This window comes from Pinus tabuliformis, chromosome 9 (assembly GCF_031772625.1).
Source record: "Pinus tabuliformis cultivar Carrire ecotype Pingquan chromosome 9, CPIR1, whole genome shotgun sequence".
Lineage (NCBI taxonomy): Eukaryota > Viridiplantae > Streptophyta > Pinopsida > Pinales > Pinaceae > Pinus > Pinus tabuliformis.
In genome coordinates, this window is record NC_142307.1 from 918,174,887 (window position 1) to 918,187,127 (window position 12,241).

At 34.8% G+C, this 12,241-nt stretch overlaps 1 pseudogene; it reads right to left on the reverse strand.

Moving 5' to 3' along the window:
- Positions 1-1,974: 1,974 nt before the first annotated feature.
- LOC149151736 (serine carboxypeptidase-like 51 pseudogene) lies at positions 1,975-11,709 on the reverse strand (annotated as a pseudogene).
- Between the last annotated feature and the right edge of the window lie 532 nt (positions 11,710-12,241).

Consider the following 12,241-nt stretch of genomic DNA (forward strand, 5'->3'; position numbering starts at 1 on the left):
TCTACAGGAAATTCTATACCCAATTATACATTATCACAATATTTACTTCCCAATTGTACATAGGCAATGGAAATTTGACATCAAGCTTTAATAAAGGTGTTTTAACATGTCCTTTTGGCATTCTTGGAGGATTATGTGAAGGGGTTAAAGTAGAAGAAGATGAAGGTGAAGATGGAGATGAAGGACGAGGAGAAGATGGAGGTGGAGTTGGAGGCTTTGAAGGTGAATATGGAGATGAAGGAGGAGGAGGAGATGGAGGTGGAGGTGAAGGCTTACTCCCATCTCCTCCATTACCTTTTGGTATATTTTAGCTCTCTCCTTGCAACCTTGTGTTCCTTTCTTCAAAAAAAACTTTAACCATTTCAAACATCTCAAAGAATTATTTTCTGAAAGTTCTCTCATCCTCAGACATATCGCATGTCCTTCTTCATGTGCCATGACTAGTGAAGCTTGAGCTGTGTGTAGCTTCCTTGAACCCACTTAAGGATTTGGCTCTTTAAGCATAGTTTCTCCTCTTTTCAGCTTCAACCTTGTAAGCATCAAAAAACACTTGAAAATAAAATCAAACCTTCAAAATAACCTTGAGCTCTGATACCAAACCGATCTATATTACAAACTTGTTAGCCTCACTCTCATATGTTAAAATAATTCTAAGTCAAAATAATTAAATTAATTAAAATCATGAAAGTAGGATTTAATCCTACGTTTCTAGATTGAGTTTGTTCCTCATGGTTTGGAGTCAATTTAGGCTTGGTTGAGATATTCTCTCCAACTAATTAGGATCTTAGATTAGTGTGTTGTTGAGATATTTTCTCAACCATAGTGTCCAATATAGACGTACTATCTTGAGACAAACCTCCTCATGTATTTATTTGTACTATTATCATTCTTTGTACATTAGATTACATTTTGAGAGGAATACAGTGAGGCTCTTAGGCCTTTTCTGCCATGTCTGGTTCGGGTATATTTCTGCTATTTATTTTATGAGTGTTTTATTAGTTTGATTAAATTCCTTCATGTGGTATCAGAGAAATGAACTGGTAGTTTTCAATAGCATATCTACAAAAGCTATAGATCTTCTTTCTAGCAGAACAAGGGAATCGAAGTGATTTAATCACAAAAGCCGTGGAATCTAGAATACAATCATGTAGCGATTAACAAAATATCAACAACATTAAAGTATTGTGATCTACATGGGATTTGTGTGACCAGATCAACCTACATTCTGTGAAGTAGAGTAGATGATGGTGACCGTTGTGGAAGTATAATGAGGTTTTGCCACAAATTTCTGTGAGCAATTACAATTGCCACAAATTTGAATTGTCACAGTTTTCTGCCACATATTTGAATTTCCACAGATTTATATGAGAAATTTGCAAAGACAGAAATGGAGATTCGAGTCCTCATCATTAAATTGACGGATCACTGTATCAGTAGTATCAGACTCTGTTTCAGCGCAAACCACTGGATCGTTGCAATTCTAGGGGCTAGAGAGTTTGACAATAAACAAATTATGAATGCATGAATCAGGAAAACATTGATTGTTGAAGGTCTCTTTCATCCATGCCCAGGGTGCCCGTGGCATGAAATCACCTCTTAACTGATCCAAATCCAAATATTTTGCCACACAGATTAGCCCTTCCATAACTTGAGATAGAGTGCTGAAAAAAGGAGTCTTTAAACTACCCAACAAAGGAATAGATTCCAAATGCAAGAATGTGTAGATTTGCTTGTAATGAAGACTTCAGTTCTGGTGTTTCGACCCTTCTTTGGCATCAGACAGAATTGTTACGTGCTCCTCTTGTAAAATGCAAGACATGCCTAATGCCACTTGAACATGCCATTTCAACGAGACCTGATACTATACAACTATTTATTTTGCAGCATTTTACAGATCTAAAGGTAGCAATCTTCCATGAGCTTTCAGGTACAGGTACCTCGTCCTTTGTATAGTATAGTTGTCGATGTTAATTTCTAGAATAATTGTAGATTCTTGTACTTCTTCACAAATCCCTTTGTTATGTCTCCGCTACCGCAATAGAGTAGATAATGCTTTCTATCGATGAATTTTCTCAATCCTCTCCACTTCAACTTTTGAACCCAGGCCTCTGTTCCTTTAGTTGCATAGATCAAATCCACCTGGCCATTGTAAATGGTTACACTTACACCCCGAGATAAGAGCGCATTCACCTAATATATTGTATCCTTCATGAAGTCAGTTTGCGGCTTTGTAAAAATGATATCTCCTTGACCATCCCATTGTACACTTTTTGGGATAATCTTTAGATTTTTATGGATCACACCATTCATGAAAGCTGCAAAGTCAAAAGGCTATGATTTTGATCCTCCGGAGTTACTTGGTAGATAGGTATCATGAGTAATGTCTAGGAGATTCACTATTTATATTTTCCAAGCTGACTGTTATTGCAGATTTGCTATCAGCTACTGAGTCAATGAGGAAATTGTAAAATTCCACATTATTACTAGTTGCTTCAATTAAGTTCTCCAATTCAAACCAATTTTCTATTGCTCGCTCATAATCTGCTCTTGCTAACTGGTCTTGTATTTTTAAAGCAACTCTGGTGGCGTTGTCCTCATCAGCAGCATCCAGTCGTGAAACATCCTTGAGGAGAGGTCCCCATGAACGCACATAATCAACAACATGGATGTTCAACAAACGATGGCACTTGAAGCCTTACATTCACCTTTATTAGTCCCTCGGATGGGATTGATTGGTCTGCCATTCACATCTCTTGAATATGTTTTTCCCTAGCCAAGCAACATCTTTGGCATTGATTTTTTTTTTATGAGCTTTTAAAGGAAATTGAAAGAAGGGAAAGGCCTATTGTCTTTGTTGCATTTTCTTGGGCACCAAATTCATGTATGTATAAAATTTTCCAGACACTTCAAGATTGTGAAGAACTGAAGCTTCATTCAGGGAGGTATTTTTGGAGAGATAAAAAGTGTTGGTAAGTTGATATTTGAAATGGAGAGATAAGATAGGTTGGTATTTTTTTTATAAGTGGTGTAATAAGGTGTAAAATTTTGTAAATGTTTTTTTTTTGAGACATAAGTGATCATAGAATTTTGGATGAGATAAAGGTGCATTAAAATTTTATTTTGGAGGGATAATGTGTGATTTTGTTGAGTGATAAAGTGAAATTACTTTTTTGTAATTTTAGAGCGATAAGTGTTTTGTAATATTTGGAGTGATAAGTGAATTTTAAGGGAAGATAATTGTTGTAGTATTTTGAGAGTGAAGGAGCAGAAATTGAAGTTAAATTTCAAAATTTATGAAGTGAACTTGTTGTTTGAACAAGGGTCCAAACAAACAAAATATTGTAATTGAAAAGTTGTTCTTGGGTTTAAGAGCTGGTTGTAACCTGTATAATAAAAAGGCATATTTTTTTGTGGTGTTGAAGTGTCCTAGATCCACTCGAAATTGAATAAGGGGATCTTAGCTACACCTTGTGCAGTGATTGATTGTGCATGTTTTTGTGTCTAGTTTTGACACTACAGTTATCTTATTTAACACACACAAGGAGTCTAAAGAAAGTGAATGAAACAAGCACATTAATCAAAGCACATGAAGTTAAGAAGTTGCAATGAGCATTCAATCAAGCACAAACAATCACATGCATTTGCACAACTACAATACATAATCAAGCTTTCAAAGACAATTCTACATCAACATCCAATCAAGTTAATGATGTTGTCATATACATCAACAACAATTGGATCAATTCAAAAGCAATTTTTTGGAAAATGTACTTGCACCATTTTTTTAATAAGCTCAATACAAAATTGTAACTTGCAAATCATAATTTGTAAGTTTGATTGTAATCAAATTCCAATTGAGTTGAATTGTGAGGGTGCATTCTCGGTTGAAACCAACACCCATGCTTTAAATTGATAGGGAGTCAAGTGAATCCATTTTTTTTTAACTGAGTCATTGTAATCGTTTCTCTTAGGTGCATTTTCGACAGTGTTTGACACGCTTCCTTTTTTAAAATCAGCACGTTCAGTGAGTACATTCAAGAAATCAAAAAGTGTTAGTAATCAATCAAGAAAGTTCAAGCAAGCCATCTAGCAAGCAATCATCATCAAACGAGTGTGAATTCTAGTATTCTATTCTTCAAGTGAGCATCAAATCAAGCGAGTGTTTAACGCAAGTGCAATAAGCAATAAATCAAGGGAGCGTGTCATTCAAACAACAAAGCAAGCGAGTGTGTCCTTCAAACAACCAAGCAAGTGAGTGTGTCAAAATCAAGTGCAAAAGTTCAAAGCACGACATCTACAACAAACAAGCCAGTGTGAAGTTCATTGAAGCATTCACAAAGTGTCAGTGAAGCATTCAAGCAAAGTGCTCATCATAAAGTGAGCATGAAATCAAGAGTTCAAGAAACCAAGTTATAAAACTCTAGCAAGTGCTTAAAGCATCAACAATAAGCAATAGTACAAGCGAGCCTAATTCAAAGTGAGCAAGCTAACATGGTGACACACATTCAACTGTCCCAAATTCTTAACAACTTGATTTTATCATCAATTGGCGACATGGAAAACATCAGCAAAACAACTCTTGCCGATATTCAAGTGCATCTTCAACATGCACATGAAATGATTGAGTTCCAAGTCTTTGAATAATACAAATACAGCTGATGATTCCAAGTCATTGGTCCAACCAACTTCAAGTGTCGAAGTGGTCCCTGATCCAGTTCAGCTTTCTTCCAAACCAATCATCAAGCCATGGGAAGAAATCCAAAGTAACATAAATTGACGAGGCTTAGGATATGTCAAGATGATGCCAAATTGCATATCCCAGATTATTCAAGGCCCATTAAGTTTGTCAGTGCAAGGTTTCTTGCACAAATCACATTGGCTAGTTCTGAGAAAGTTGAAGACAAACATAAATACACACAAACTGAAGTTGTAGTCAAACCAAAATGCCTTCATTGTCAAAGAACCAATCATCTTGAAGATTAGTGTTTTGATCTCCATCCTTGTCACCATTGTGGCAACTCAAATCATTCATCAACATAATGCAGCGAGCAACAACAATGAACCAAATTGAAGATCAATTATTCATGGATTGATCCCTGGGAATGGTCATCCATAGTCAGAAGATTATATATGTTTTACAATCAAATTCACTCACACTTATTGCAGCCAACAATAAAAATGAATATGGTACTCTCGTGTAGTTGAACGGGGGAGTACACCAGTGAAACTCTCCTACACCTGAAGGGGGGGAGTTCAGAAATAATTTGAAGAAGATTGTCTCTCCTTTCAGCTGACAAAGGGGGGAAAATGTCAATGAAATTGACAGTGGTTGTTAGACTGAAAGTCTCGACAACATCAGTGAAGCAGCCAAGGGGCATTTTCATCAGTGAGTGAGCATCAACAAATTCGCCAGTGGGCAATCGACAACAAAGTTAGCAGTGAGCAGTTTTCAAACACAACAAAAGCAACAGTGAGTTGTTTTTCAACGTCATCAGCCAGTGGGTGATCATCATCAGCAGATTCGCCAATCAGCTTTCATCAACATTTTGTCAGTGGACAAAGGATTCTGATTGAAAGCAAAGGACAAATGGATCCTTTTGTAGCTTGGCACATATTTGAGTTGTCAAGCAAAATTTTAGAGATAACTCATACTTGTAGCTCACTTATGTTCTCTTCGGAGTATAGTTTTTTCAGCATCCATCTTTGGCGGATTTTCAAGCATCTTTTTTGAGGATCAACAGTTTTAGCATGAGGACTTGGAGATGGTACCGGGTTCTTATTTTGGACTTATCATTGAGGGGGGGAATGTTAGCCTCACTCTCATATGTTAAAATAATTCTAAGTCAAAATAATTAAATTAATTAAAATCATGAAAGTTAGGATTTAATCCTACCTTTCTAGATTGAGTTTGTTCCTCATGGTTAGGAATCAGTTTAGGCTTAGTTGTTTGAGAGATTCTCTCCAACTAATTAGGCTTCTAGATTAGTGCGTTGTTGAGATATCTTCTCAACCATAGTGTCCAAGATAGACGTGCTATCTTGAGACAAACTTCCTCATGTATTTATTTGTACTATTATCATTCTTTGTACATTGGATTACATTATGAGAGGAATACACTGAGGCTCTCACGCCTTTTCACCATGTCTGCTTTGGGTATACTTATGCTATTTATTTTATGAGTGTTTTATTAGTTTGATTAAATTCCTTCAAAACTTGAAGATTTATGGAAAATTTGCAAGTCAATTTTTATGTCTTTAAGGCAATGGATCAATTTGAAATAGTACATAAATAAATGGTTTTTAAAATTAGTTGCAGCATAAAAATAGAGACAAATATACCATACACAACAAAAAAAGACAACAAAATTGTAGAGTTCACTGCTCCTGGGCTACATCTCCTCGTCCAGCTTCTAATGTTGGGCCTCTTTCTTGAAGTGTTCAAATTTGTGTTTTCATGGATTTATAGTGCTCGTAATTCGAAAATAATGTCTCCAGTGGCTCCAAAAGACCTAAAAACCCCAACTTGGGCTCTTTTTTGGCTCAAATTGGCCAAAAAATTACAAAGTTATCGCTCAAAGAAGTTGTGCTGCTAAATGATCTACAAACTGGAAATTTTGGCTAACCATCCTACGTTTCTTACCATTCTGGATACCACTAAGCGACAATTTCTCCTAGCATTGCAAACGGTGCTTTTTTTCGAACAATTAATTTTTCCATTAACCTTTGCGCTTGACTTTTCGTCCCCTCTCTTGGTCTTATTGGCCCATGTGGCCAGGGGTCGGGATAATCGCCGCCCCCGCCAGTCTGCTTCTTCCACTCTGGTCTCTCAGTCACATTGACTTCCATGAAGCTAGAGATTAGGCTAACGTCGGTAGCACTCAGTTGGTTGTTCCGGTTGTTCTGCACATTCCCATAAGACCAAGGCCATTCGTTAACTCTCGCGCTCTCCTCGCCAGCTCCCAACAACTCTACGCTTGATCCTATTGAAATGCATGTAGCCATGGGATAGGGCTAATCCTAAGCCCCTCCATCGTTGTGCCTTCCGAGGTCATGTGGAGTATGAAAGACCAGCGACCAGGGCTTAGTCCTAACCCGTCCCCCCAATACATAACCACATGCACTCTAACATAAAGTTTTGAACATGGTTTAATAAGAACCAATCGCAGAATAGTCAGTAAATATTGTTGTTGTTAGTCTTTAGGTTAGGGGTTCAATCCCACTTGGGCCCTGGGCTGAACCCATACTGGAGGTGCCACATGGAATCCCATGATTGGGCCACATGACAGTCTCCCACTAGTCCACGAAAACACCCTTGATCAATGAAATTCAACCATATAAATGAATCACAAGAGGACACTTGTCATCATGTAATTGGCTTGATGGTATACCCAATCAATGTACTGACTCAGTAGTACAGACTTCCTTGTTAGTAGTTTAGTTAGCAACCTGCAAAAGTTTTACATGTTTAGCAAAACGATCAGAACGTGATATCTTGAGCATACGATGTCGGTTTTGGTTTTGATTGATTCATATTGCAGTGAATTCAGAAAGGAGAGCACCTTGTTTTGGAACTAGTTTTGAGCACATTTTAACACTTTCATTGTTTAGCACTTTTTGATCCACTAGATCATTTTTGGATATTCTTCCTTTTTTTCCTTTTATGTAATAGAAAAAAGATATTGGCCCTTGAGTTTGCAATTCCAGGTATCTATGCATGTTGGCGTCCTTGGTTTGGCTTAATTTGATAAGCAGGTTTGTATTTAAGCTTCAAGTGCATAGGAGATTTGTGGCATGATAGGATTTTCTTATGGTGGATCTGTTCCACCCTTTATGCCAGAGTGGGGTATTTTATTTTTCATTGTCTTCCTTTCTTTGGCTGAGGGGTGCTATTGGAAATAGAGGTTAGGAGGTCGAAATTGCTAAACTATTTTTTCTTTTATTTTGAATTGTTAATATTTCGTCTCGAATTTGGGCTACATGTATGTTCTATGTGTTTTCAGTTATAGTATTGTTTGGAGGATTTTGAAACAAATTTGTTTAATTAGGGAAGGGACTATTAATTATTGCATTTAAGGTTTCCATGATGATCATTGCTTAAAACATTGTTTCTCATACTATCAACATATCATCTTATGTGCATATAATGCCTTATTGCCTATTATATTATAGACCAAATTTGAACAAACATATTTTCTATTAGGTGTATAAAAGAACGTATGCACTTATAGCTATGAAGTGATATTAAGGGAAATGTATAACCACTATAGTCATCCACTAGTTATCTTGGCCATTGATGCAATTTATTATAGCACTTAAAAGCCTTTTGCAATGAAGTTCAACATTTATTTAATAGCCATGGCACTTAAAAGCCTTATGCAATGAAGTTCAACATTTATTTAATAGCCATGGATGGAATTCTATGTTAAAAATAAATGTGCTATTTGGTTTGTTGTTGTTATGATCAGCAGGAAGTTATGCATGGACAAGGTATAAATAAGGAGAGAATCACCCATTTTGTGGGTTTTTATTTTATAAGGGATTTTTTCATAGGTTTGTTGTTTGGAAAAGATTCATCTCTCCACATTTATATACAAGATTGATCACATTTGTGCAGAGGGGGATGATGGCATAAGTAAACCAATTTATCTAATTGTTAATTCATTTCTCACTCTGCTGCTTATTTTTCCTCTACTGCTGCATTAGCATTTTGGATGATTTTTCTATTAGACATTTGCAGAACTATTATATCAAATTAGATTTCAATGGTTTGAGGGCAAGTTCATCAATTGGGCCCTTGAATTAGCTTGAGTGCTTGAGAACTATGAATAGGAAGCAGTAGGTCTCAAGGTCAAGTCCCTAGCTGGTTCCTCATCTATGACTTACTTGATATCCCTGTTGGATCACAATACAATGGTCTACATGGACCACTTTACACCCAAGGTACATGGTTTGTGTTCAAGTTCGAGTTCAACAATGATTAGGTTCCATTAGAGTTCGAATTTTTTGATGAGGTTTGGATGACGTTCGCCATTGGGTTCGTCTATATATATATATATATATATATATATATATATATATATACAAAATAGTGAGATATTAACATCAATAAACATAAAAAAATGCTATCATGGACATGGAAACTACAAGGATTTATTACAAGTTTGAATTCTGACATGAGGTTATGAGTTTTGAGCCATGGACGTGTTTAATGGAAATAAGGTTTTATGAGGTTCACCGAACCTCAAAGTTTTTGGTAGGGTTGCCAAATTTTGAACCTCAAGGTTATGTTCAACAAACCATGTGACATAGATTTACACTAGGTACCATCCTTGGAATGAGGAGAAGTGCACGATGCTTTCCTAGCAATGTATTATTCAAGGACATATTTATCAAATTATGATATGAAATATAAAATATCCTAAGGTTTGTGAGTCATAGAAGTTTTGTATGATTATCCTAAAATTGCACTATTTTGTTTTTTTTCAACAATTGATTATCCATTAGATCTTGTTGGAGTTGCATTTTTTTGGAAATTGGAGTCTTCAATGGAAATAATTAGATTTCTCAGATGGATTTTGAGGTATGTACAATTGGTTTTTGAAAAACAGTTTTGATACACTATACTAAGAAATTGTCAGATTGTTGAAACTCGAACATTTTGTTTGGAATCGTATCTAACAGCTTGTAACAGTTTGTGTCTTGAATTCTATAATTTTTCTTTTGGGAAGTTGCATTTCCAAAAGTTGATCCTATTGGTTAGTTGTTCATGATTATTTTTTGGGTTTTAACTTTTGGTCCTCAGGCATGTTTTGTTACAACATTATCAAAGGGATTTTCTTTTATCAAACTTTTATGATCATCCCATGATAGTAGAGCTTTTAGTTGCTTGTTGTTTGCATTGAAATACACTTGTAGAAAATGATGAAATTAGTGACTAGTTGACTAAAAAAGTTAGTCACCACAATTATTTCAAGTGAATTGCTACTAAATTAAAGCAATTTTAAATGACCGAACTAAAAATGACTAACTTAAACGACTAATTTAGTCTAGGGATAAAATATATGACTAGATAATAAGTGACTAACTTAAATGACTAATTTAGTCTAGGATTAAAATATATGACTAGATAAGAAGTGACAAAATTAATAATGATTAACGTAAATGACTATTATAGTCTAAGAATAAAAATATGACCAAATAACAAGTACAACAAGGATATGAATTAGTCATTTATGTTAATAATTGTTTATTGTGTCACTTTAGAAATGGCAAATTGAAATTTTGATACCGAAGTGTTACATTTCACTACAGGGGCCTTTGAATCCATATGCGGTGTTAAAGTTTAGAGACAAAGGGGTCTCTAAATCCATATACAATGTTAAAATTATGAATACCCTTTTGTCTCTAAAGTTTAACATTGTAGATGGATTCAATGACCCCCTTCTTTGAATCCATCTGTAGTGTTAAATTTAGAGACCAAGGGGTCTATGAGTCCATCGGTAGTGTTAAAATTTAAAGACCCTCATGTGCAATGTTAAACACTAGAAATGAAAAATTGTAATTTTGATACTAAAGTGTTACATTTCACTAAATTTTAATGCTATAGATGGATTCAGAGACCCCCTTGACCCCCTTAAAGGAGGTCAGCTCTGAATCCATCTGCAATGTTAAAAGTTAGATATTAGATGGATTCAATGACCCCCTCAAAGGGACCTATGAATACATCTATAATGATAAAATTATAACAATTTTATACAATATTATTGAGTATAAGTTTACAATATATAATAGTTTTACACTCCTTAATTTGGAAGGAGGAATAAGAAAGAGAGTTTGAAACTGATATTGAAGGGTTTTAAGAGTTAATAGTAATTTGTTCCTCACATCTTAGAGAGACAACACACTATTTGTTGTGTGGTTTTTGTGGTGTTGTTACATACCATGGTTGATTATTGCACTAGATTCATTGAGGCAATATTGATTGTATTAATTTGAATTCAAAGTATGTTGATTAATTTAAACCTTATCAATTAATATAAATGTATACTACTCTAAAGCCATATTATTCTATACATAATTCTACAAACACATGCAGGGGTTGCAAAGCAAAGCTCAATTGCCAATCTTGCACCTAGGTAAAAGTTGGATTATTCTCCACTTATTACAAATAGAGGAAACTCAATTAGCAAATAGTTGAATTATTTAAATTTAAATATAAAAAATGTATGTGCTTATGTATTTTTAGTTGATAATAATTATCATATTCTTATTTATATTCCCTTATTTAAACTATACAATGTAAAAGAAAAGGCATTTCTAAATATTATGATCCCAAATATGAAGATGGACACTCAACCTAGTTTTTATACCATGGTGGATAATTGTTTTCAAGCCAACAAGTATAAACTGTGGAATACCATTTAGTTTGGAAATTATCCCATCCCAAGTCTTAATTTTATCTTTCCTTCTTATTTGTTTGTCCAAATACATTATCCCACCAAAAAGGTGCATGCCCTTTCAACTTTGTGAATATATGCTTCACTCTCTTGGGGTGCTCAATTTCTCAAACTCGAGGGATTTCTCCATCTTCCCAATCTAATAAATCATCTAGTCTTATCTCCCATAGGGCCTCTACTTTTCACTTTTCATTACTCACATCATGAATATCTACTGCAACCCCTCTTTTCTTAGCTTCCTCCATGGAATCCATTCTAGTTAACATGAACCTCAACATCTAGGGGATTTTATTTGTGGCTATGTTTCCCTCTACCCTATGCTTGTATTCCTAATTCCCTTATTTGTTCTTTTGCAATTCTCCTTGTTGTAGCTCCACCAAACAAATTACCTTTGATAACATTGTTCTTCAATTCATATGTGGGCCTCAAAACTACTTTGATACCAAAATAATGCAACCTAGATTAGTATTTACATAGGAAACAATAATCATAGTTACAAATCCACTTCAAACATAACACATAATAAACAATAAAAACACACACAAAATTTTATATCCTAAACAAAATAAAAAATCACTTTTCTCTTAAAAAAAACATGAAACCCATATCAAAACCCCTTAATTCTTCTTTTTAGCTAAGCTAATTTCTTATATTCAACAATTCATTATAATTTACACTCTCAATAAATTAAAAAAATATATATTTTACAACATTTTAAATTTCAACCCGCCAATTTTTAATCAACCACTAACTTGAAAATTTTAATGATTATAAACAAAACCAATT